The 26,507-nt window shown below is 35.6% G+C and overlaps 1 long non-coding RNA gene across 1 annotated transcript in view; it reads right to left on the reverse strand.

Moving 5' to 3' along the window:
- The window catches only part of LOC311441203, a 263,170-nt gene that overhangs the window by 114,044 nt on the left and 122,619 nt on the right, over positions 1-26,507 (reverse strand). The window contains exon 3 of the long non-coding RNA XR_014695844.1: positions 23,275-23,336. This is a non-coding gene — a long non-coding RNA (uncharacterized lncRNA). The remainder of the gene's footprint in view (positions 1-23,274; positions 23,337-26,507) is intronic.

Genomic DNA, 26,507 nt, shown 5'->3' on the forward strand with positions numbered 1-26,507 from the left:
ATAGTAGTTTAGGTTTCTTTGTAGACAGAAAAAAACTAAAATTCAAATTCTGCATTTATGAATCAGATTCTCAGACTGTGGAGACTAAAACTGAGTGCATTTTATGATAGCTGCGGTGCTTGAATCACTCAGAAGAGCTGAAGTACAACAGATAAATGATGGAAATGTTCTTGAACAAAATTAGAAATGTTATCACCCAGTTTGTAGCTGAAGTTTTCACTCTGAAATACCAGTCTGAGAACAATGCGAGGAATCCTCCATGGATCACATTTTAGGACCCATTTGTCTTTGCCAGAGTATAACTGTTCCCCCAAATTCACCAAGAGCTGCTGAACACAGATGTCAACTCAGTCTTAACAGAACCCAGCTAAATGGTGGAAGCTCAGAGGATATTCTGGTAGAAATATCCATCTGCTTGCTTTGCTCCTGTTTCTTCTTACATCTTGGACAGAACATGCTGAATGCTGAGGGCCTTAAACTGATCCATGACATCCTTACACACACCTCTCCATTTACTTACGATTCATTTATTTTTTATGGAATATTTTCTAAACAGTTCATTGGAGAAAGTGATCTTCACCCACAGGAAACTAGTTTTGAATACTTAATTTCTTCAACTATTAAGACTCCATCTACTTTCCTGCTATATTTGTGTATGTAAACAAAGCTGACAGTGCATTGCACAAAACGGTGGCCCAAGACCTGCCATCCTTGAATGTGCAGTCTGGACCTACCTCCTTTGTCTCACAGAGTAGTAACCTACTGCAACAAGATCTTTGAAATAAAACTTACTTTAAAATCCCTTTCTCCACGAGAGAGGAATTATAAGAATCCTGATTCTACATGTTATTAGTCAGCTTTACTTGTTTCATGGAAAATACAGCCTATTTCGGTTTAACTTTTTTCTCTTTAGCCTCCCTTTAGAGATGTGCTACATATAATGTTTATCTTTGATCAGACTTATTCAGCAGATAGTAGCAGCTTTTGTTTTTAAAAAGTGACCAGAGAATTGGTTTGCTATCAAGTGTATAGTTAAGACGCCTCATACAGCTCTGTTTTTCTGTACTTCTCTCATTCTCTGCCAACTGGTACCTCAGTCTTATTGGTATCCAATAATAAGCCCGATTACAGCTAGCCCTAGGAGACATGACAAAAAGAGAGTCCTCATCTTGCATTAATTGCTCGTATTGAAACTATGCCACATCTCTCGAAGCTAGATGTTGCTTAGTATCCCTTTGATATGATAATGACATGCTTCTTAGCAGATGAATATGCAAATTAAAAGCAGTAATTTGGTGGCATGCACCTGCTGACACTGCACTACTATGCTTATGTGCTCCTCTGTAACACTGCAGCTACACAAAAGCATCACAGAGGTAAAATTAAATTCTAATGCTGTATATATTAAACAGATGCTTCCACTTTTCTTTGTATATCTACTTTTTACAGAATTTGCTATTGGAATCTCAGTTCTCCCTTCATGCAATTAGTGGACATTTATGTGTCATACACAGAAATGTACTTGGAGCTATTTAAGGGCTCTGTTTTTAAAGAAATGGTTTACATGAACTGCACTCTCAAAGAGTTTTTTTTTCCTTCATAGCAGAGAGGCAGAGGATTTTAATCTTAATGTACAAAAGACCTTCATTCATAAAATAAATGCATACTTGAGCATGGCAGCTTGCGACAGAAAATTTTTGTAGTAAAGATATGGCAGAGTATACAGTTATCCAAACTTCCTGATACCAATTATGAAAATTTTCAAGTAGCTTCAGTGAATAATCTATGTGCATTAATCACACAGAGCCAGCATATACCCTCAGGTATGTACTGGAAGCTCTTTTATATGTGATTATGGTGTTGAATGTGGAAGTAGAATTTGGTTCCAAACCACCAGACTGCTCAGCACTATTAAGCTGAAGGTGCCAACCAGCTCAGTTCAGGAGGGCACAGCTAATAACATTGGTCTTAGGAGTACTAAGTGAAACACTGGAGCTACTCAAAAAAAAAAAAAAAAAAAAAAAACACAACAAAAACAAACAAACAAACAAACAAAAAAGTTCCCAAATGGGTTACAATAGAAATATAGAAATACTGAGAGATTACCAAACTCATTTTAGTCTCTTCACAAACAGCTATGCAACTGAAGGAACTGAACTAATGTTTCAGTTCGGGAATAGATCAGGAAAATTTAACTTCTAATTCATTTATACAATGTAGGAAACACATACTTTTCAGAGGTTCCTAAACTCTTATTTGGGCACCTCCAGAGTTGAAGGGCTAAATTCCTCTACAGTTCCCTGTAACAGACAGATGCTGTCTGTACCTGTTTTCTGGCAACTGGGTAGCCCACATCTTTGCATGCCACACATAGACCATCTGGATGTGAGAAAGAATGCTCCCCCAGTCTCTTTGAAAGAGCAGCTCATCAGAGAGGTGATGTTCTTTCTTCTGGTCACATTTTATTGCCAAAGAGAAAGGATGTGTTCGTGGCAAAGCATGTGAACTACTAAATGTCACATTTTTGCAACACAGAAGTCGAATTCCCTTTTCCCAAGTCCAGACTTTACTCCCACTTATTTCACTACCTAATTTTCTATCTACATGAGCCATTGCATGAACTCTACATGAGCATAGTAGTTTCTTCTTGAATGAGATGGAAAAAAAAACAACAACTGTGAATATGAGGAATTCAAGGGGGAATAAACTGTCTGTTTGAAATTCATACACTAAATGACAAAGAGTTAAAAAATTAGCATTTTTTATGTACGCAAGAGTGATGGAAACAGCGTTGGCCCTACTAGAGACTTTAGGTCAACCGACTTTATCATTGGGTAGAGGGGCTTCTTTCTCTGCCTCGCAAGAGAAAGAGAAACCAATGTAACAAGGTAACTATGATGAAGACAACCTCACTTCAAGTAATGAAGTTCATGTAGAAATACAAATGAGATGCAAAAATAAAGGAAGTTGTGTCAAAATAGATTAAAAAGACATTCTGAAATTAAAAAAGAATTTGTAAAATATACAATTTTCTGGATATTATTGAGATGGAAAGGGACCAAACTCTGTACTGCTTTATGCTGGATGTAGCTATGCTAAAATGAATGCATCCAAATAAGGCTTTATGTACACATTAAATCAACTATTGACCATATTAGGCAAGAAACAGATAAATATATGTGTATTCATATAACTGCACATATAAAGCTGTACACCTATGACAGAGTAACAAAGGCATAATAATGGAAAATACTCATCATGACATTAGACCTTTTTTTCCCTGTGAAATTCTGGTTTACTTTTTTCTTAATATTTTTAAGAGTTTTGTACAGTACAGCCTTACACAAATTTTTTGTGAAGAAAAGATGTTTTCTCCAAATGACCCCTGCTATGTGTGACTATTGCACTACACTATCTAATAATTATTGCTGACCATTATATTTCTTTGCTATCCATGCATAATTTTCCTTGGTATCATTTCCAAGGTTCTCTCCCCCAATGAATATTCATTAATGAATCATCTCACTATAATAAATTATCATTTTTTCAGCAAAATTTCATTATTCTTGGGTTTTATTTAGATCTACAGCATATCTACATACTGGTTTCTTAGTGGTTCATTATATCTATAGTCTTTTTTTTTCTACAACATTATTCAATTTTACCTCATCTTCAAATAACACTGAAGTACTTCTTCAGGGTCTTTAAGCAAATTCAATCTTGTTCAGTCTTTAGTCTCTAACTACTTATTTCCTTGGGATAATGCTTATTAGTATTCCATCTGTTTGTCAAGCATTTTTCATTCCATATGAGTGTCCAGATAATTAAATTCAGAAGAATGCATTGTGACTAAAAGTTCCCTGCATAAAATCTTGTGTCACCCATCAATTCTGTAACTTAAAATTTTAATTCCCTTTAAAGTAACATACTTTTATCAAAGATGAACAGTTTTTAAATCAAGGATGGCAAAACTAGAAAACAAAACAAACACCCATATTCAGACAAAGCAAATTAATTAAAAAAGAAAAATAGGAGAAGGCTCTGAAAGTTCTGAAGTTTTCACCTGTAGTCTGTCTCATTTCCACTGAATATACTTTATCTCTTTCTAAAATTTATTTACATCCATCCTTCTATCCTGTTCTATATTGGCAGAGTTGTGCAGAGTGCTTGATATATTTATATGTATTTATATACATGAGAGAAATATATATATGTATTTATATACATGAGAGAGAATATTCCCACAGTGCAGTTATAGCTATGTCTTACTATCTTTTCGGTATGTCTTTGGATCTATTCTGTCCTGAAGATGCATTCTAACATAGTGTTACTTCTTACTTACCAAATACCCACTTTTCTTCTTAGAAGACTGGAATTTATATCCTTTAAAATATGTATAATTTCTTTTATAAAGCACTTGCCATTTCCTCAGCAGCAGGTGGCATTAGAATTAACAGAAACAATAACTAAACCAAGTACATCATTATGGAAAGGAAAGGCTGCAATAAAAACACTGAATTTATAGCTAACCTTTCACCATAATCAAAACACAGACATGAGGCTAATAGCCTCATCCTTAAAGCTTCAGAAATCATTACTGAAAACATTCTTCATGGATACACCACTCAAAGTAGAATCTCTACTACACAGAGCTTTTGAAGATACTCTGGGAGGTAAAACTGGCTCTAGCTGGCACCCAAGTAGAAGGGATCCTCAAAATCAGGAGCTTTCATGCTGCTAACAATTCGTCAGCAAAACTAAAATCTCTTAGTATAAAAGTAGCTTAGGGAATCTCATCTCCCATTAAAATAAATGAGGAAAGACACTACTAGAACAGGCTTGGGGCATGATCAGATAGAGTACCAAGTCTCTAAACTATATTTAGACTACATCAAATGCTAGGCTCCAGCAGCTACCACTGAAGCCCTTTGGCACACTTGTAATATTCTCTGAGACCTCAACTGTAACCTCCTGAAACAGCCCAAGAATCCAAGATAACATACAAAGCAGTGTCATAGTGAAACTGAGTCAAAAAGTTATGCATGTCTTGCCACACTCAAGTGTAAGTCTAGCAGGCATCATACCTTACATCAAAATCAGGGAGAAAGGCACTTGTCATTCCTACAGACATCTAGAAGCCTAAGGTAAGCTAACAAAATCTTTATTTAGAATCAAATCAGAATACTTCCTTACATACATTATTTTAAAGATGTTCCAGATTATATTTATAATTCCCCTTTGCTGGCTAACGGGCAACTTATATTATGTCATGTGCTCAGATATGTTTTTTTGCAGGGTAAAGATAGTTTAGCTTCCTTTCAGCCAGTAATGGAATTTCACATTAAGCAAGAATAACTTCAAAATATTCACATGACTGCAGCAGAAACTGCTTATGTTACTCAAGAAATCAATCTTCAGAGACTAAGAGCCTTGTAATGTAATAACACTACTTGGTTTCAGCCCCTTATCTGTAGATTTTTTTTTTTTTTTTTTTTTTTTTTTTAGTAAAATGAAAACAGTAAGAATGTCAGATTGCCATTATCTGTCAGGAACTTGAGCAGGAAAACAAAACAGGTTTAGTGCAATGATGAACAGTTGTGACAAATCATCAGCATTTTCTCTAGATCCTCATGTGAAAGCAGTTTCATATTTCAACTTTAGACTCTGCATTTCCTCTCACATGAAGCAAAAAATTATCCAGTATTTTACACTATGCCACATTTATACAATTTATGTAGCACACCTCAAGAAGTGAAACAGATTCATCTTTTTTTTTGTACACCTAATTCTGACACCAGTTAGTCTTTGGTTCAAAGTAATTGAACCAAATTACTCTCTCTCTCTCCTTTTTTTTTTTCTTTAATAGTAATGCTCAAGGCTTGAGACACATGCTACTGTTGACATGTGAACTGCAAAAGGACATAACAGGAGGACCTAAAGGGACTGCAGCAAGGTCTAGGTGTCCAAAATATGAGTAGCAAATAGGTAGCTTACAATTTGATAGAAGAAAAAGGGTACAGCTTCAGTTTTACCTGGGAAGACATCAAATTTGGGGGTATTAAATAAATGTTCATTTTATTTTTCATATAATTTTAGTCTTTATTGACAAAAAATTACTTAAAGAGATGCATTAACTCTACAATACATGTTGCCTCAAATAGCATTCTACTAGGGTTTGAGAGTTTCTGGCTCCAATGACTTCAGCATTTTAGCCGTAAGTCCATATGACAGTGCAATCAAACAGTAGCAAATATCTCCCTTAAAAGCAGAAAAGTTCATGTACCCATGTTGCATACCACTATCAAACATCCCTTTATTTCTTCTGCTCCTCATCTAAGATGTGCAGAAAGGTCATAGTCTGAGCAGTAAAAATACCTTCTCAGTCAGCCTAAGAGTTAGGGGCTAGACTCCAGAAGACAGATCTATAGGGAACAACTGGTATCCCTGGTCCTTCTGCTGAAGAGCTTTGGGTAAAATATGACAAAAGTGTCTTTTTATGTACTTAGAAAGAAAAAAAAACCACCAATACTCTCCACTGCTTGAGGAGACATAGTATTTGGTCTTACCAAGTGAGTACTGCTGCTCTATTAATTTCTGAACTTTACTTCTCCGATACAGTACTGCAGATAGTTTTTCTTATTCTCATACCTCAGCAAATCCAATGCTGTCTGAACTGTTTTCATGTGGAACTTAACAAGCATCTGAATGCAAAACCTTCTAAAAAGCTGCATTAAGATTTCCACCTAGCAAAACACAGAACAATCTGCCACGTTCGTACTTTTATAGGTTGTAGCACGTATTTATCCTAGGCCTCATTTTCCTCTTTTGTACTTCGATGCAAATCATAAGTAGATCTTCTAAAGCAAAAGAAGCTTCTTTTATGAACACCCCCCAGTCCGTCCCCCCCCCCCCCCCAGTAAAACTGAACAATACTTCCCCATTTCAAAAAGAGTGCAAGCATTTAATATGTAAACATACAAGATGCTATTCTGGGTGCAGATTCCTTGATTTAAAAAGTTTTAGTAACTTAGTAAGTAACCAGACCGATAGAGAGAAAGTTTATAATGGTAAAACATATTGCATTAATACCATTAAACATCAATTAATTTAAACAGCTTAGTCTCAGAGCTGTCACTGGGCAAGTGAATGCACAATGACACACTGTTACTAATTCACTGTCAGTAGAAAGCTGTATACAAATAATCCTCTAGGCTATTTCTTACTGTAAAAAAAATGAGAGTAAAAACTGTGTGACCACTCAGTTGACAGCAGAGTGTTTGTCCAACATTATGTCAGATTCTGTTATTCCTTTTTTTTTTTTTTTTTTTTTAATTTGGCACCCTCTGCTCAAACTAATTGATGGTGGTTCCACTGAAATGTCATAGCCTTGTGATTTCTTGTCAGCTTTACTGACCTCTTTTTAGCTTTGAGTTTCACATTTTAAAGAGGAAAAAATAGACAAGCATACTTCACAGTATAGCCCACCCACACATCCCTGAGCCAACAATTCTTCAAGTGTGTGGGTTCACCACACACGAGCTCCACCTGAGTGATTTTTACCTGGTGCGTGACCTTCAATTGAAAATTCCAACAGCATGCAACTTGTCTTTGGCAAATGAATTGTAAGTACGCCAGCTGCCAGATGTCTTCATTTTAAAACACCTTCAAAACTGCTTTCTGGCATTGATCCACAGGCAAAACAAGCTAAGCTGTAGCTGTAATTTCTATTCTGCGTGCAAAAAAGGGGAGGAAACATAAGATGTGTTGCTTTACATCTCTAAGAACTGTACAAGGGAGAGGGAAAAAACAACTCATTACTGATGTGCTACATATTTTCGGGAAGAGTTTTTCCAGTACACAGAGCGTATCCAAAATTTACATAAATATTCACCCTAATGAAATAGTCATTTGAAGTAACATAGTTCTGAACAAAGGGATTCCCTCTGTACCATGAAAATTAATGCCTGTGTCTCCAAATGTGGACTAGCCAACCTATTTTGCCTAAGGTTTAGAAAAACTGCTTGGCAAAACCATTTGAAGGTAGAGATCTTAATTAAATCTGTGCACAAGACCTGAGATCACATGCTTTCAATTACTTTTGTTATATTCTGTTTTTCTGGTTGTTTTCTTTCAGAATCTGAAATTCATCCTTTGGCTACCAGAAGTTTCAATGCTACTGACAGATCTTTAGAACAAATCTGCGCATATTTGTTTTTCATTTGGCACTGTGACAAACTCATTCTCCTATCATGAAAAAAAAAAAAAAAAAAAAAAAAAAAAGGCAATTTCCATTCACTTTCCTTTGAATATCTGGATTCACCATATTCCATGTGTTGGATCACGCATGCAGTCCTAGAGCCTAAAATGATTCAGAATCGCTCTTTTTAGTGCCAGAAAAATATTGGTGCACACAACAATTTCTACTTTATGCCATCAGACCATTAACTACAGGCTCACGGATCAGCTGCCCAGTTGCATATATAGCTTACAAATATGTATACTTTGGTTCTCTACTGCCTTATTACAGATATAATTCCGTATATTGCCACAAGTAGAAGAACCAGTACTGTGGAAAGACATTACAGAAGACTCGGGCTTGGGAAGTGATGCTTTTTATGTTAATTAACAGCATCAACTGTCCTATCAACAAATGCCTTTTTTTATGGAGCCTAGCACACTACTGTTTTGGACCCTGACTGGCACTGTAACAAAGACTGCTTTGGTACACGCAACAAGGATCTGCCATCTACTGCTGACAAAATAGGAATGCAGACAAACCAAGTCAGAAGTGGCACAGAAGTCTCATGTCCCATGAATTTAGAGAACTTATTAAAGTAACCAAACCTCTTTTTATTTTTATTTTTTAATGGGGGGAGAGGGAGCTTTGTACTTCATATACATACTCTATCGTGTTTCATGAGCTCCAGGCAGAGATCACTGTGACCCACAAATTGAGCAAGCATTCTCTGTCAGTACTCATACTTTGTATGATGGCATATAAATGACAAAATGCATACATTGCACCTCAGTTTCCCTTCAGTACTGAAGCTACAGATATGTCAAAGGGTGAAGAGAAAAAAAATCCAGACAAGGGCAGGAAAGTCATGTGTGCAACACCTTGAAATGGTCCAGCTACTACAGAGTAAGAACTTCTTTTCAGTTGAGTGAACTACTGAATGTATGCATTACATATGAGGATCCCAAAGCATATAGCTAATCTACTTGATTACTTTTTTATTGTATATAATATTCAAACCAAAGTTTACAGTATGTAATACCTCAGAACAGAGCACAGCATTTCAGAACAGTTGCCTAAAACACATAGTATACCTGGGAACCAAAACTGCCTTTGGCATGAATAATACAAAATAAGATTTGACACACATTATCTGGCTTTTCAGAGTCAAAAAGTACAGACAGGTCAAGAAGTGACTGAATTGGTATTTTCAGCCCAGGTATTTGACATCAAAAAAGCAAAACAAACAAACAAACAAACAAACAAAAAACAACAACAACAAAAAAACACTCAGTCTTCTAGTTTGGATGGAGTTAAAGAAGTAGCTGTTTTGCAGTAATCATGATATGAAATACCATTTTGTGTTGGTTTGCCATTTACATTTTAAAAAAAGATAAGTGTCCCTAAATCTTTCTGCCTACCTGTTCAGAAGGACAGGTGAATAGGTATTTGAACTATGGGAATGAAAATTGGTATCTGATACTCTGTGTACAGATTTCATCACTCCTCAAGGGACTCAAGACTTCCTACTGCTTTGTTTACACAAACATGACTACAGCAGCACCAGCCTTGGCTGCATATCAGTTCTCCTAAAATTTGCTGCACTAAGGATTTACATGCCTTGCAAATCACCCTGGGCTCACAAATGTTATCATGCAATTACATTTCTCTTTCTGAACACACAAGCATTGAGCTTCAAGGTCATCCATCTTCACTCTCATGTCCAGCAATGAGGCATCAATCATGATAGTTACAGGCGTAGGGAGAAAAAAAAAAAGAGAGAGAGAGACAAAAAAAAAAAAAAGAGTGGAAGGTCTCATGGGACATTTCAGGATAAAGAAAACCACTGCATTCAAGAGTACATGCTGATCCTAACCAGCACTATATGGGACCACGGTTGCACTATGATATGTGTTTTTATATTGGCACTGAGCTGTCATCATTCCAGTTGAATTAGATACCAATAGAAAAATGAGGTTGATAATGTCCCAAGTTTGTCCTGAGGAAAGTAATGCAAGCATTGATGCAGATTCAAAGTTCCTTAGGATGCTATTAGGTTTAACGTCTAAATATTTACTTTCGAATTAAGTTGAAAACCAAGCAGAGATGATTTCAAGTGGTTTCACACACCTGCAGAAAGCAACTACTGTATTCCATTTATATATGGTTATACATTGTTTTTTCCAAAGTATTCTGCTACTTCTGCTAGAATTCGAATGAATGCCTACAGGACTTTGAACTGATACAAATTCTGAACTACCACAATCTCAGGTACTACTTCTGGGGTGCAGAAAACAGTGTTTTGAACTCTGGGTGATGTTTTTGGTGACCAGCATTGCCCTCTTGAACTTCAGCTTCTGGATGAACAAAATTGTGTTTCATTGCAATCAAGTTGCATTTCCATGCTCCTTTTTCTTCAGAATTTGAAAAAAACAAAACCACCTCCTTTCTGATTTAGATGAAATACCTCCTTTCACTCCCAATACCAGAAAGTGAGAGAACTTCTTACTATTACAGACCCATTTCAGAAGGCTCTGTAAAGAATGAAGGAGCAATGGACTTTGCAACTGAAGATTGATGTGACTATAGTGTAAAAGACTGACAACTTGTTTATGACCCAGAAATGTCACTCATAGCCATACCTGTCTGTGGTAGACCAGGTTTCTGAAGAGAGATTTGATAGGTCTCATAGTTATATGATACCAACAAGATTTTTTTTCAAGAATACACAAGAATACACATATAACACACAGCCATGGGGAAGCTCATCTCCTATTTCTTTCAACCTGTTATTTGCATTCAAGGCTTAACATCTATTTGAATAAATGTTTTGTTTTTAAAGTTTAATATGATAGACATTCCAGCCTGTTGCTAGGTAAGTTGCTCTGATGGTTAATTACTCTCAAAGTTAAACATTGATACCCTATTTCCAGACTGAACTTGTCTGGTGTTAGCATCATCCATTGCAACCTGTTATGTCTTTTATTGGCTAGATTAGACTGCCTACCATCAGAAATTTCTTCAGAAAGCAATTAATAAAATCAGATGAACTGAGGCAGTGAGCTTTAGTCAGGACTTGGACACTCAAAGGCCTTCATGTATCTACAGCTAGCTAAGGTCAAAGCCATCAGCATTTCATGTATGTATAAATACTAGCTAGCCTAGCACAGAAGTTAGTTTTTTTGAGCATTCTCCCAACGAAGAATAAAACAAGAGTACAAGAAAAATAGTTTAGAACTTCTGAATTACGTTTTCCCATTTCTTCTCTATCACTGTATCTGAAAAGTCATGCTATGACTAAATCAGATTCAAAAATAATTCTCATCAGCAAAGCTGAATTATTTAATGTTACTTGCAGAGGGGAAAAAAAACAACAAACAAAACACAACATAAACAAACAAACTTGACAACAGTTTCACACAGTATGCAGCAAATATAGAATCTTTGTGTAACGGATCATATTAAGTGGCAGTAAGAAATATAAATTGTAAAATACATTGCATTATCTCCTCTATTTGGATCACAAAGCTTCCCTATGGAAATATATTCTATCTATTCATATTTCACACCTTTTTGACCAGAAAGGTCAAAATGGTAAGAAACTACATGAAAGAATATATGGAGAATTTCAGACATAAATTATTGTCTTGTCATTTTTTTTTTTTTTAATTATTATTATGTTTTCAGACATACTTTTTTTTTTTCCCAAAAAAATTTTAGGCATTTAATCCTGGAATTGTCTCAAAGATCCAACATACTTTTATGTGAAAAAGCAGCTCTTCTCAAGACAACTTCCAAAACTCTGGAACCTCTACACCATTTTTCCTCAGTCAATCGTATATTACAGAGAACATATCCATAACAAAGAGAGGCAAAAGCATAAGAAGATGTAATAAAATTTGTAGTCAAGTTCACAATGGATGTGAATCAGCATAGTTTCACAGAAGACAATGGAGGTAGTCTGGTTTACCTCATTAAAGGATTAAAATCTCACAGATTACTGCATTTTAAAAGAACAGTTCATTTAAACTGCAGTTCATTTAAACAAATGATGCAATATAGCTTCTGTAGAATGCAGACAGTTGATTCAGAAATTATGTTTTGGCTTATATTCAAATCGCGTTTGTAATATGTGTTAATATTTCCGAAGTGTAATTTGTATAACACCCACTAGCCTATTCTGTCAGCAGCAGCCCTATAGGAATATTGCAATAGAAAAGCAAACTGTTCTCATGTTCCGCGTATAATGGCACAGTCAAGGTTTAATGCAAATAAATCCAACTCTAACAAGAACCAGGCACAACCTAGTCAATGGTCAATAATACACTAAAAATATTTGTTTTTATTTTTCTGTGCACTTGTCCTTCATCACTGTCAGTCTATGATGACTTTATGATGACTTGACAATGGCCAAGAGCAATATGTTGCTACATTTGTTGAATATGAACCTCATTATTCTTTATTTATATTTTTAAAAAATTCTAATAATAAAAAAATATATTTTTTTTGTTACAAAAAGATATTCTAACACAGCTCACAGTTATGTTCCAAGTTTTTCTCCTGATCCTGTCCAAAACAAACAAACAAAAAAATAACCTTAGATTTTCTTCTCTCAGTCATACTTACACATGACACTTATGCTCTTTTCCTTCAGTCCCTTTGCCTTTCCTTGCCACCCCCACTACTGGTGGAGTCTTGCATCCTATATTTTTGTGCAGCAAGTCTGCAGTCAACACCTAATGTTTACACTGTATTTATCTGCCAGGTGAGTCACATAAGTAACCTATTTTCAGATAGATAAATCACATTTTTAAGATACATAGCTTGGTTTCACTCAATGAAAACAGATCATTTAGTACACTAACTGGTCAAAGGTGATCACACATACTTTCTTAAAACTGTAAATAAACTGATAGCCATAAAAGCTGAATTTGAACCTTTGTCTAGTAATGCTTTCTCACTGCTTGCTGGTGAAGATGGTCAACCAAAGCAAAACTTCTGTCATGATCTATTAATAGAGAATAAGGATTAATGAAGGATTATATCATAATGAGTCTGCCTGCAGAGTTGCTTCAGTTCTTGTCCTTTACTGCCAAAATACAGTTCTCATTTCCAACAAACAAAGTCTATCTGAGAGAAAGCACAGAGCCCCTTTAGAACTGGAAAGTCCTGTGCATAATAATGAATGACTAACTCTTCTTTTGCCAAAGCGCTTCAGCACTTTCAATGTCATAGGTCAAGGCAGTGATTCAGAGGGGGCCTGATCCTTATCTAAGCTTTTGCAACAAAATTAGAATGTGTTGTAGCCTTATTAAAGAAATGTTTGTTCCACCATCACTGAAATGAAAAGAAAGCAGCTCAACGCAGTTTTGCAAATCACAGCAATAAACTGCTTGAGTTAACTGCTTCATTACAAATATTTAATTATTCTGTATGTTAAAGATCCTATCCTTGTAAGACAAAGTAAATAGTATTCTCGATAATTTAGTTTGATCTGCATGTGTCTGAGAGGGTATTTTATCAATTTGATAGACTCTAGTAGCCTTCATGTTGAAAATGAAAAAAAAAAAAAAGTACTTATACACTTACAGAAACTACTTCAGCTCCAACAAGAATAAAAAAAACAATATAGGATTTTTCCTTACATTATTTAAACAATACTTAACATTTACACATAAAGCTCCCTGTATATTCTCAATACACACTGTGTAAAGAGAATTTATATACATATAGTTGGTCATACTATACACAGTATTACTATTGCAGTAGTTGTCTGATAAAGAAGTAATTTTTCTAAGTTTTCACTGTTAAACTCTTAGTGTAGTTAAATTCAACTGTTAAAAAGTCTCTCTATGCAATCCACTTTTCTTTAAAGCATTTAAGGCAATAGGAAAGGAATTAATTAGAAGACAGGTGACACTAAGAAAAAATAAGTGAAAAAGTAAGACCATCATATTTGCCACTGAAAAGAGAATGGCGGATTTTGAATTTGATTTCTGTTTGTTAGACTAGCTACAGCAAAACAAAAGAAAAACATAAACAAAGTTACACCTCATCTAAGTTGAATGTCAAATAAAATGTAACCAGAGAGTATATTAGGACTGAACAGCAGAATACTAATCTCTAAAATTAGAAAATTGATCAACTGGGATATGCATCAGAGAGATTCATCAAAGCCTTGCAACAGCCTATCTCCATTTACTGTTTAGATACAGCTAATCTACATCATTAAATTGACCATTCAGTAACTGAAAATCTGCCATGTAGGTCCCGACTTTTCATAGAGGCTTTTAAATATGTATTCGGTAACTACAAAGTACTGAATATATTTTCAGTCTTTTTATACTAAGATTTACAACTAATGACCTTAAGCAATGTCATGCATGTAAAACAAAATTATGAGACCACCCTGGTTTGAGCAGAATTAAGGTATAGAATCATACTTCATTCTCATTCAAATTCAGTAGGATAGAACAACAACAACAAAAAAAATCCATAGTAATATAGCTAAACCCATTTCATAGTTTTACTTTGTAAAACATGCCTCTTCACTTGTATTTTGCTATTACAGGCTCAATATAAGTAGACAATTATCTAAGCTTAATGCCAAGAATGATAATGCATTGAGCACATGCAAAATCCTTGTGCAACATCAACTACAGCCCGCAGGGATAAAACATTTATCAGTTGCTCCTTAGAGCACTAGTGGCTTGAAAATTTGGCTGCCCATGCCGACATTTAGTGAAATCATAGTTTTAGCTTCATTCAGAACCCAACACAGTAAAGCCTGATACCAGGATGACTCTGCTGGCAATCTGCCTCCCCGTACCCACTTGCACTGCAGGCTACTTTCTGTCCCACTACTTTCCATGAAAGAAGTCCTTTTACTTAACTGCAGTAGTTGGCACAGTGCCCCTTTCATGGACCAAACTAACCGTCATCTTGGATGTAACAAATTAGTACATTCTCAGAATAATAATAAGTATGGACATGAAAACACTATTGTTTTTACTTGGAAATGAAGTAACTACATTTTAGCTGGGTGACTTTTTCAGTTCAGCACCACAGGCAAAAATAAATCTTATAAAAAAGAATGGACAATTACAGGAGATATGAGACACAGCTTTTGCTGTGGGTTCAGAAGTAAAAGAACTACTTCTCATGCTGCCTGAAGAATATACTGTAAAATAAAATTGTGAATATCAAACAATTGGTTCATTTAAAAAGAATTGCTGTAGGGTTTTGATACTTGATTTACATCTGATCAAGATATTTTTGCTTATAAAGTACAGAAATGCTTAAGAAAACTATTAATATTAAAATGAAATACTTTATATCTAATGTTTTCAATGTATTTTGTAGAGCAATACAAGAACTAGGATTGAGCTAAGCAAAGATTTATGATTGCATAAATTCCAAAACTAAAACAAACGTAGATATTGTGAAAAATATCTTAAACTACAAATAAATATTCCTAAAGCATAACATATTTATAATTTTATCTGGGGACTGTGATTGTAATGAAAATACATTTTTTCTCAAGGTATATACATTTATTTGCACGTTAGATACTTAAAAAACATTATTTCAGAACAGATTTTGTGATACCATTTTAAACAGCTGGTAAAAGTAAATTCTCCTGATTATTCTCATCACTCTAGCACAGCCATCCTAGGCCAAGTTCTCTGAAGAGTACAGATAACTAAAACTTTCCTGTATCATAGCCCAATACAGTAACAGCTCTCTTGCCAAACTATGATATGGAACATTAACAGGGATTTGAATAATAAGTGCATCCTTTACTGTGTAACTCCTTAGAAGCAGATAAGACTAAATTAGTGTGAAGTGCTGACAAGTATGAAAGATTAAAACAAATATTTCTGTAAATATGCTAAATGTATTGCCATTTTATGTCATATTCAGTCTGTGAAGCAAAAAATCCAATATATATCACATATTTTAAAGAATACTGAGTTTGAGATAGTTTAAATAATTCAAGGTATTTTATGTAAAAATGTAACAATTTTACTAAACTTTCTGGTTCAAATGAGTCCAAGAATATCTCATTATAAATGGAGACAGTCCTGAAAAAGCAATCAAGCATGACTAAAAAGATCACTCTTTTACACAAAAAAATAGCCTTCTTATTTTACCCTTTGTTGGAAAGACATTTGGCCAGCCACAGGGGAAATACATAATCTACTTTTATATTCAAATAATATATTTCAAAATTCTATGCATACAAGGACCTTAAAACAATTCTGGGTGGAATATATAAGACATGGGTTTATGTGATCCTAATAACTGAATTGCTGACATGGGCTGACAATTACTTTGGGGTGTTGTTTGTTTGTTTCTGTTACTTTAAAGCATGCGTACAAGGATTTTGTCCATTAGTTATTTCTAACACGACTTTGAAGTAAATACTAATGGAAAGACACTACAGTAAAATATATAGGGAGATTCTGGCTAGGGAAAAAAACAAACAAAAAAACCCAAAATATTATGATGAGCATGCACATTTTTATGGGGATGTTGATTATTAGAGCTATATTAATTCTGAAGCTTAAAACTAATTAAAGAAGCTTTCCACCCCAATCATAGCATTTAAAATTAAATCTTTTTATTTAAAGTATATAAACTTCACTGTTAGTGTATCTTTTTTTTTTTTTAATAATTATTTTTATAAATTCATAAATATATTCAAATAAAGAGAATTTGCACTGATTTGCTTCCAGAATTTCAAGGGCTAACAAATCAGCATCTTAATTTTTAAGGACACTAATATGTCAGTGGTTCTGCAGGAAAATTGCTTTTCAAGGCAATACTGCCAGGGTAAGAGTCAGGGAGGAGAGATGCAATTGATGTTTTTCACTTTACTTTAAACAAGACGACTGTTATTCAGTTTCTCAATACCCAGGATTATGAAGATCAGAGTACTATACACCCCAGAAGAGGAAAAGCTTAGAGCAATTACAGTTCCCTTCTAAGTACTGTAGCACTCACTGTTGGTTTTCAATAAATAAGCAGTCTACACACATCTTTACTGCTTCATAGCTGCATGAGGTTCATGCTCCTAAAACTCACAAATATGAAAAAGGAACGGGAAATTCAATTGGTATAACATCACCATTTTAAGCTTTGAATTTTACCGCTCATGAAAAGTTAAAGTTTTTTTTTTTCATATTAGCTGGATACGTTCCACACTTATGCCTTTGCCGAGAAATAGTGAAGTTACAATATCAGGGCAAAGGACTGAGGAGTGAAATGTCAGTATGACTTGCGCATTCATAGTTTCCTCTGGACCCTTTCAGCTTCTACAGCAAAGCAGGATGAATATTTGTGCTAACTACACATTTCAGTACAAAGAACCCAATTCAGAGAAAAAAAAAAATCTCATACCATTTATGGCGTCTGTGCACTTTACAAAATACAATTATAAATGGTTTATTCATTCAGAGGGAAGAGCCTCTATAACCGTCGTGCAAGCGACCTGCCCCTTGCTGGGCTTGATGAGCCTGATCCAAAGCCCAGTGAGGGGATGGAAGCAACTTGCATCAGCTTCAGCTCTTGAATTCTTGTCTCCTCCACAAACATTTTATATTAAAAGAACTGCGTGGCCAAGTTGGGACACACAATATGGATTTGTACATAAAAATTGTACTCCAGTTGAAACACCTGAACTGAAACTGCTTGTCTGCATTGACAGGTCAGAATGAAGAGAAGTTTACTGAAAATGATTCTTGGGCATTTTGCAAACACTGTTTTTAAATAGCAATTACTGGTTTATGAAAACAACACTTTACATGAATCCTACTTATACATACAAAGTGCTATATATATTATTCTTCTTCTACTGTTGTATCCTACAAGCACTAAAAATTTTACACAAACGTTCCTAAAAAAAAATAAAATAGATATAGCTGTATGTCCACAGCAGTTAATAGCACAGGCAGTTAATTAATTATGTACTTGTGTGTGCAACTAGCTATTCATGCAAATTATGCAAGCAGTTGAGCACATACTTGGTACACACAAATACTTAATTGCCCAGAGTGCTAAAAGTCTTACCCAGTGTCAAAAATGTCACACCTAACAGTTGCTTTGAGTTTCTAGACCCTCAGGACCTATAGATCTGATTACACCTCTCACACATGAATGACATGCCTATCAGCAACATTCACAACAACCTGCTACATTAATCCAGATATACAAGATTGCAGAAACGAGTTTTTTTATACAGATCTGGCAAAAATTATTTCTGTTATAAACAAAGGAAAACCATTCTGATTTTTTGTGCTGTAAGTACTGTTTGAAGATTTAAGATGCATACAGGGCAAAAAGATGTGAGGGAACATAAAATTAAAATATATTTCCTCTATTATGCAACACTGTGACTCTCGCTTCTTGCCACTATTTCACTGATATGTTAGAAGTGCAACAAAAAGGTACAGTCTGAAACCCCGCATAAATTTTCCCTGATTATGCCATCAACTTTTCAAAGGGTTAACGGGAAAAGCTGCTCGTTGTGCCCCCTCCTGGCTGCAGCTCCACTGCAGCCTCTAACCAAGGGCAAGGGCAGCACGAAACATTGCCTGCCCTCTCTTTGTTGAGCATCGCTATTTTAAATGGACTCACAATAACATGAAACCAAATTACTTTCATGCTAAATATGAGGATCTTCAAGGTTCCAAAATGAATGCATTAAAATAAAGATAACTAGTACTTTGCATTGAAAAATCTACAAAAGTTTGAAACATTTAAAAGGACGGTGTTTTCTCTTGAATCACATTACTAGTTAGATTCAATACAGGACACATTGTTAAGTCTGTACTAACTCTACCTCATACCTACAAAAGAAAAGAAAAAAAAAAAAAGCTTCCTTTATTATTAACAAAACCAGGGTTTGGAAGCACAATCTAATGTGGACATCTAAGAGTCACTAGATGGTAGTGTAATTCTAATACCATGTGTAATTTGGGTGTAATGGTTTAAGGCCAATTATAATTACATTGCACTTTTTTGGTAATGATTGTAGACTAGATATTTAAGATACAATAGCTGCATATGAATATGTAAACTTCATATGTATAGCCTGTGTTTTAATCTTTATTCTTTAAACAGATGAGGTAAATCCAAATCAAAGACAGAATATTTTATGACCACTTTGAGCATGAATATCTCATCTCTTATCATATAGATAAAGAGAATATGAAAGTTCACCAGAAAGTCAGAAACCAGGTAAGTATTCCTTTACTACCAGGAAGTGAATATCCAGAAAACAGAATCTGAGACAGAAGAAAGCTGCAGGACTGAGGAAAAGAAAAGAAGAAGGTGTAAAGTAGAATTACAAGAGGCTGTAAAAGGGAACAAAAGCTGTATGCACCTTGATATGGAATTGATGAATTAGTATTTTTTTTTTTTCTGGACATCCACAAGGGAAGACCTAGTTCAACCCCTGTTATTCAAAGGATCTGAATTAAATCCAATGTGTTCAATCCAAATTACTTAATTTTCAACTCCTGTAACTTTACTTTGAGCTTTTCCTAGTACTAAAGTCTACATCTAAAGTTACAGCAATCCTTCTAACTGGTTTTGTGATAAGGGACACATGCATACCTTTGAATTTGATATAATTTGTAATTGCCACAATGTCCAAGCACCTTGTCTGTAGGGGCAGTATTAGGAAATTTTTAGGTCTGAGCCATTCTGATGACCCAATGCTTGCCTTCCTCTCATCTCAAGCACCACCAGAGAAACAAGTACTAGCCCTCCACTAAGGTAGGAGGAAGAAAACAATTCTTCCCCACTAAAAGAACATCTGCCTGAGTTGTAGCTACCCAAAGAGGTATAAAATACCCAGAACTGCAGCCTTATAAACTTTTTTTTTTTTATATAAAAACTCCTTATTAAAAACAACGACAAAAACCATCCTAAAGCTTCTTAATTAATGCATTCATTTCATAAATATCACTTACGCTATTTTATACTTGGCACATTGAAGGATTGCTGTGTCTCACAGGTCATGGTCTCTCATGATAAACTGTATCCAGATATAAAATCAAACTTATCAAGATCATGTTTATTTTATTTTATTTTTTTTTTCTACAGCATGGCAAGAAGGCTGAAGAGGATACAGTTAAAATGCTTTACTCTGAAGAAAATAATGTATATATATACTTTTTTTTTTTTTTAAAGTATATATATATATACTTTTTTTTTTCCCCAACACAAAAAACTTTTCTTTCACCCAGTGACCTCATGTGTTGACATTTATTTGGATTTTTGGGTTAATCTAGACAAGGAACAACAACAAACACATTCTTTTGACAGAAACACTAGCACACCTACCAAGTCTCCTGAACTATGAACTCATTGATTTGCCCCTACTTAACTCTCCATATTACAGATGAGGGTCTACATATTGTGATGGACTGAGCTAAGTCTCCTCTCTTGCTTAACGATCTCAGGTGCTAGAATTGACCCTACTCACCATCACATTGGTATTTGGGATGCCTGAACAAGCAAAAAGGTCTTGTGCTAGATGGAGGCATAGGGATATCAGCTTCCCAATGAGAACTTATCTCCAAGAAACCACCTGGGAGTGTGGCTCCCTGGCTGTACCTGCACATCATAGCTTTGCTTGGCAAGGAGACCCAGCTAACGCAGTGTGAGGCACTTTGTGCACCCAATACATGGTATGTGATACCCTTGTCAAACACCCAGATGTGACCTGGTGCTTGACCCACATGAAAATTCCAGTAGTTCCATTCTAGATGAAAATATGCATCATACAAACTCCTCAAAAGACAAAGGAAGAATTTTGGAAAAAAAAAGTATTAAAAATAACAAAATTGAGTGATAAGGCTAAATAAAATATAATACAGGAGGTGTGGAATGCATACTTGTATACAAACTTAGCATCATGTTCTACTGATACAAAGTCATGTGTTTTTTATTAAAGCAACTTTGCCTGTGTAATTCTTGACTAATCTCAGTGGTTTTTGGTTGGTTGGTTGGTTGTTGTTTTTTTGTTTTTTTTTTTTTTTGTTTGTTTGTTTTTTTTTTGGTGTTTTTTTTTTTTCTCCATTCTTCTCTCAGTGGCAGCAAAATGCTGGACAGAACTGCAAAGAAGATGATTCAGCTCGACCCCTGTCCATTGCATATTTACAGAGAGATCCTTGCCTCCATGCCTGGTTCCATAAGATGTGGGGACTTCGGTTTGCAGGTGACTTTACCCAGTCCCCAGAAAATTCTTCCTTTCATGCCTTGAAGGCATCACTGACTGTTGTATGCCTGTCACCATACAGCCTCTGTGCAAGCTGCAGGCTCCCACTTCTGCGTAGGACATTTTGCTGTCTCCACCTGCAGAGTTTGGGGTCTCCTTCTCAAGCAGGCCCTGCAGCCCACAAAGGTGCTGACCTGCATCCCTCCCAGCAGACTCTCCTCACCTCACCCTCTGAAGGAATATCACAAAACTAAATAAAAACTAAGCACCAGCACCTTCGTACCTTAATTCATTCAACAGAAAGACTGATGGACAATATCTCTGAACTGGAAAACAAATCTGCTAAATGTTGGAATTTCATAGCTTTCAATGTATGTGAATTTTCTACCTTAAGACTTTTTTTTCTTTTTTAACTGTAAGGCTACCCTTAATTCTGAAAAGCATTAAATATTAGAGTTGATATAGCACTTTCGTTGTAACCATTAAGTGAATAAAAGCTTACTTGCTCTGTTCTATTCCAAACTAATATACCAATATAACACCAATATTAATCTTATCATTAGTGATTGAGGTATGGAAGAAGGAAGTTGTAAATAATATAAATAATTTTAAAATTAAATATATATATATATATAGAGAGAGAGAAGTACTAATTTCTGAGTCAATCAATCGCTCAAAAATGGAATTCTAAACCTAAACCACATTTTCCCAGCCATTTTTTCTCCCCAAGCATTTCACTGAAAGTATGGCATTAAAAAGAAATTAAAAGAGCTACTCAAGACAGGTAATGGCCTGTGTTCAACAAGTCTTAGTTTTAAGAAGGGAAAGAATTTTAGAAAGAGCAAAGATCAGCACTTCATCTTCATTTAACCAGAAAGTGGACAGTGTTCCTTCCTGACAGAGGGTCAAAGAAACTGAGGCCCAGATTCCCCAATTCAGCACAATGCTTATCACAACACTTTGCAGAAAAAGATGGCCTTGAGATCCCCTGGCAATGGCTGAGAGCAGTTCAGCTCCTTCCCTCCCACGGTTCAGAGCAGCCTCATGATCACTCAATATCTCTGGTCCTAACATGTAATCCACCACTTGCACCACAAACATTACTACTTATTTCAGTGGGTATTGGATCAAATCTCACAGCTGTATTACATCTGTGCAAAACATCAGAAGGAAGACCACCATCTTTATCTCTGGCTACTTTTCTATATGAAATAATGCAAAGGTATACATGTAATAATAATGCCACTGTGACCAACTCTGTGCCTCCTATTAATTTTCCCCCCAAATTTCTGAATATCATTCTTCAGTTCCCAAATATTGCATAGCGTTATAAAAGGTCTAGTTGTCTGCATATCATCTTGCATCTACATTTCAATTTGCCATTTTAATTCTATAATAGGTTGCTTGGACATTACCAGCACCCCACTTAATTTAAAATTACAAAGCCAGAGTGCCCACAAAAACAGTGCCTGCTCATACACACTGAGTGAGACAATGTTTGATGTATTCCCACTATAGGGAAGAAATGAAATGATTTTCAAAACCTTATTTGCACTGATGAGTGGTCAGTGAGTCTTCAGGCCAATGCAGACATTCTTGCAAAACATATTGATAAGAGGATAATGATTTTGATCTTATGTGATATGATCTTTTTGATCTCTTAAGAAAAAGAAGTGTGTGGAAAGATGTTCCCAGTGTTAATGTATGTTACCTGCCTTTGCTCAAGGCAAGTACTGAAAAAAACCTTGCAGGTAAAATCGCAATAAATTCACCTAGAGCGTGAATATTTTTCTTTAAAAAGCAAACTCACTTTATGTTGCCCGTGCTGACTCATCCAGTTGACTTGACATATTCTCCATATCAGCCGCATACCTTTTTAAAAATAAACAAAAGAAAAATTAATGAATGGTCTTCTAGGCAGTGATTGGTTATACATGCTACCTCCTAGCAGTAACACCTTGCACTTGTTTCGTGTCTTTCATAGGAGGATCTCAAAGCAACAGATTACAATTACGCCTCATCCTCCCTAAGAAGCAGAGAAAATGGAACAGTGGATGTTCGGCAACCTTGAAAAAAATCTCTTTACAGGTTACTTACAGAAAGCAGGGATAAAAACATAAGTTTGAACCTTTCATTTTCTAACATTTTAGCTACTGCTTTCTGATGAAGGAAGAAGGAATGTTTCTCAGAAATTTAGGATATCTTCAGATATTAGTGTTGGGAAAATCTTATTTCTTAACCCTTATATTATGGATAATTAATTCTTCTTTTCCTCCTCCCTAATTTTCCATCAGCACCACCCATTTAGTAACAGATAATTCTGTGCCTTTCTTCTTTTGACTACCATTGCTGCAATGCTGAAGAGAATGAGTGAGGGGAGGAGTAAAGTAGAAAGAGTGGGGAAAGGGAGGGTTTGGATGGGGGAAGAAAGAGATGAAGAACAAACAGAGGTCAAAGCAAAGAAGAAAGAAAATAGGAAAAAAATAAAAGAATGAAAAAGCAAGAGAAGCTGAGGAAACTAAATTACTTCTGGGAGACTTGGAAATGTTGTGGAGAGGTGACTGGTATATGCCTTAATCTTGCCAGTTATATATCCCACCTACTACCCTTCTATCTCCAGCAGGCTGAAGGGCTTCAGGACAACAGTATTTTGTCTCAGGGAATTTTATTTATATCCCTATACCTAGATGGGACCAAAAATAAAAACAACAAACAAACAACCACACCACCATGATACAGAATCTAGCACACATGGGCTCCAGTTCTAATGTCAGGCCCTTGGATATGGCTAAGCTCAAAGACTTTGCTTATGTTCCCCCGTATTCTAATGCACATCTAATGACAATGCAAGCACAGTGGTACAGTGCAGCTCTACGGCAAGAGGACCCTGAGCTCTCTGGATGACAGAGGAGCAGAGACATTTGCTGGAGAGCAGCGGCCTAGTGCTCTGCTCATGTTCCACTCACACAGAGTTTTTCAGCCCCTGCTGAGGCATGGGCCTCTGGCAGAAGTGGCACTCTGCAAAGATTACAAGGTTTTTAGATCAAATAAAGTAAAGGTCTTAGTCTGCTAAGAGAAAGGATTGCCTTTTTGTCACTGACTACTAAGAAGTTAGAGTAGAAAAAGGATGGATTTGTTCTCAGACAAGAAATTTGGGCTGAAACATTTCTTTCCTGTTCTGGGTTTTCTCACACATTGACTGAAGCATTAGGGAAAATATTTCAAGAATGTCTTGCAATTTTCAGACTTATTATGCAAATTGACAAAAATCGCATCCAGTCGACAGCTCTACAGCAGCTTATCGTGCTTTAAAAAAAATCTTATCTTTAGTGGCTGATTTGAACACACTGTTGGCCATCTTGTAAAGTTGAACACTGCTGAAAATCATACAATAAATATTTCATATCAGGCTTGCAAGATTGATGGATATTTAAAAAAAAAAAACAACAACACAACACTTTGCTATTCATCTCTGATAAAGTGAAGATAACACTAGATGGTATGAACATACAATTCTTGATTCATGGAATAACACATGCAGCACTGATGCCTTCATTCTTGACAGCTTGGGCCATGTGTGCCTTTGCTTTAATCTAGTATAGCCAGCATGCTAGTTTTCTCCTTTAAAGATCTGCCTACAGAAAAAATCATTGTGGACAGAGCATAGTTCTACAACACCAGACTGACTATTCTCTGCTGGCCTTGAAGTGGTGTATACAAATAGGGATTTTGGAACGTTTCTAAGAGGTTCAAAAATGAATGCTGCCCATTGCTGCCCATTTTGTGCATGTTCTGCACCAGTCTCCCCAACTGTCTGTAAAGACTTCTGCCTATACTGAAGGCTATTTAGGATGGAACTTGGCACATCCAGGATGAAAGTCCCAAGCCTCTGAACAACAGTGCAAAGCTTCCAGGTACAGATGGTCATAGATCACACCTTCCATCACTCGGCATGGAAGTAGCATGGAACACATACTGATCAGCAACCCCCTAGGTGCACGTACTTCAGTTTTAAGAAGAAAATTTGAAAGCCCTCACATTCTAAACAGAACTTTATTTCTGTACAAAGTTCAGAACTTGTTCTCTTGGACTAATCTATAGATCCAGCAGATCCATAACATACCATATAACATATAACATTTCACTTTCATGTTCATATAACATGAAAGTGAAAAGGCACAATTGTTCATGTAGCTAAACTGAACAGGTAAGGTGTCCTTAGCACACCTCTCTGCAATTTTCCAGAATGCTGTGTTGAGCTTCGCAGTTCCAGCCTCAGGTGTTGACTTAACAGTATGCTCCCCCATACCTGCCAAGTTTTGTGTTCAATATGGAATATTTCCAGACAGTAAAAACAATCTCTCCTTGAACTATAAAGAAAATATGTATCATTCATGCAGCATGATCCTTGATCCCAGGATATTTTCCTTGTGACCCCTGAATAGTCCAAACTTTGAACATCTTTGTGCAAATGGCCGTTTTCTCTAGTCACTCTTTCCAGCTGCTAGGGACCAGCAAGAAAAAAATCTCCACACCCTCTCTGGCCAGGGTGAATAAATATAGGCTTAAAAATCCTGAACAATCTGCCTTGGTTCAGCATATAATATACCATTAGCTGGACAAATTCATATAAAATTCAAATCTTAAATCTTTACATATCACACCTAAGTTTGTGATGTCTCATTCCAAGTATGATGTAAAACGTTACAATTAAATAACTAAATGAATAAAAATAAAAGTAATGAAGCCAAAGAAATGCCTAACCATTTTTGTTGTTGTTGTTTCTAAAACTTTTCTGAGTCCAAATCTATGCTTGAACATTCTAAAGACTTGCTGTTAAAAGCAAGTCAACAAATAGCTTTCTTTTACTGCTTCACCTATAGTTATCTGTACTACAAAAAAAAAAAAAAAAAAAAAAAAAAAAAAAGTGAAATCACAACACTTTAAAAATATAAGTTGTATTTGCAGATTTTTTTTTTCTTGGAAAAGGGGAATTAAACTATTAAAGGACACCTTGTTAAGTAATTATATAGCAACATCACT

The sequence above is a fragment of the Aythya ferina genome, assembly GCF_964211825.1.
Source record: "Aythya ferina genome assembly, chromosome: 9".
In the NCBI taxonomy this organism is placed as follows: Eukaryota; Metazoa; Chordata; class Aves; order Anseriformes; family Anatidae; genus Aythya; species Aythya ferina.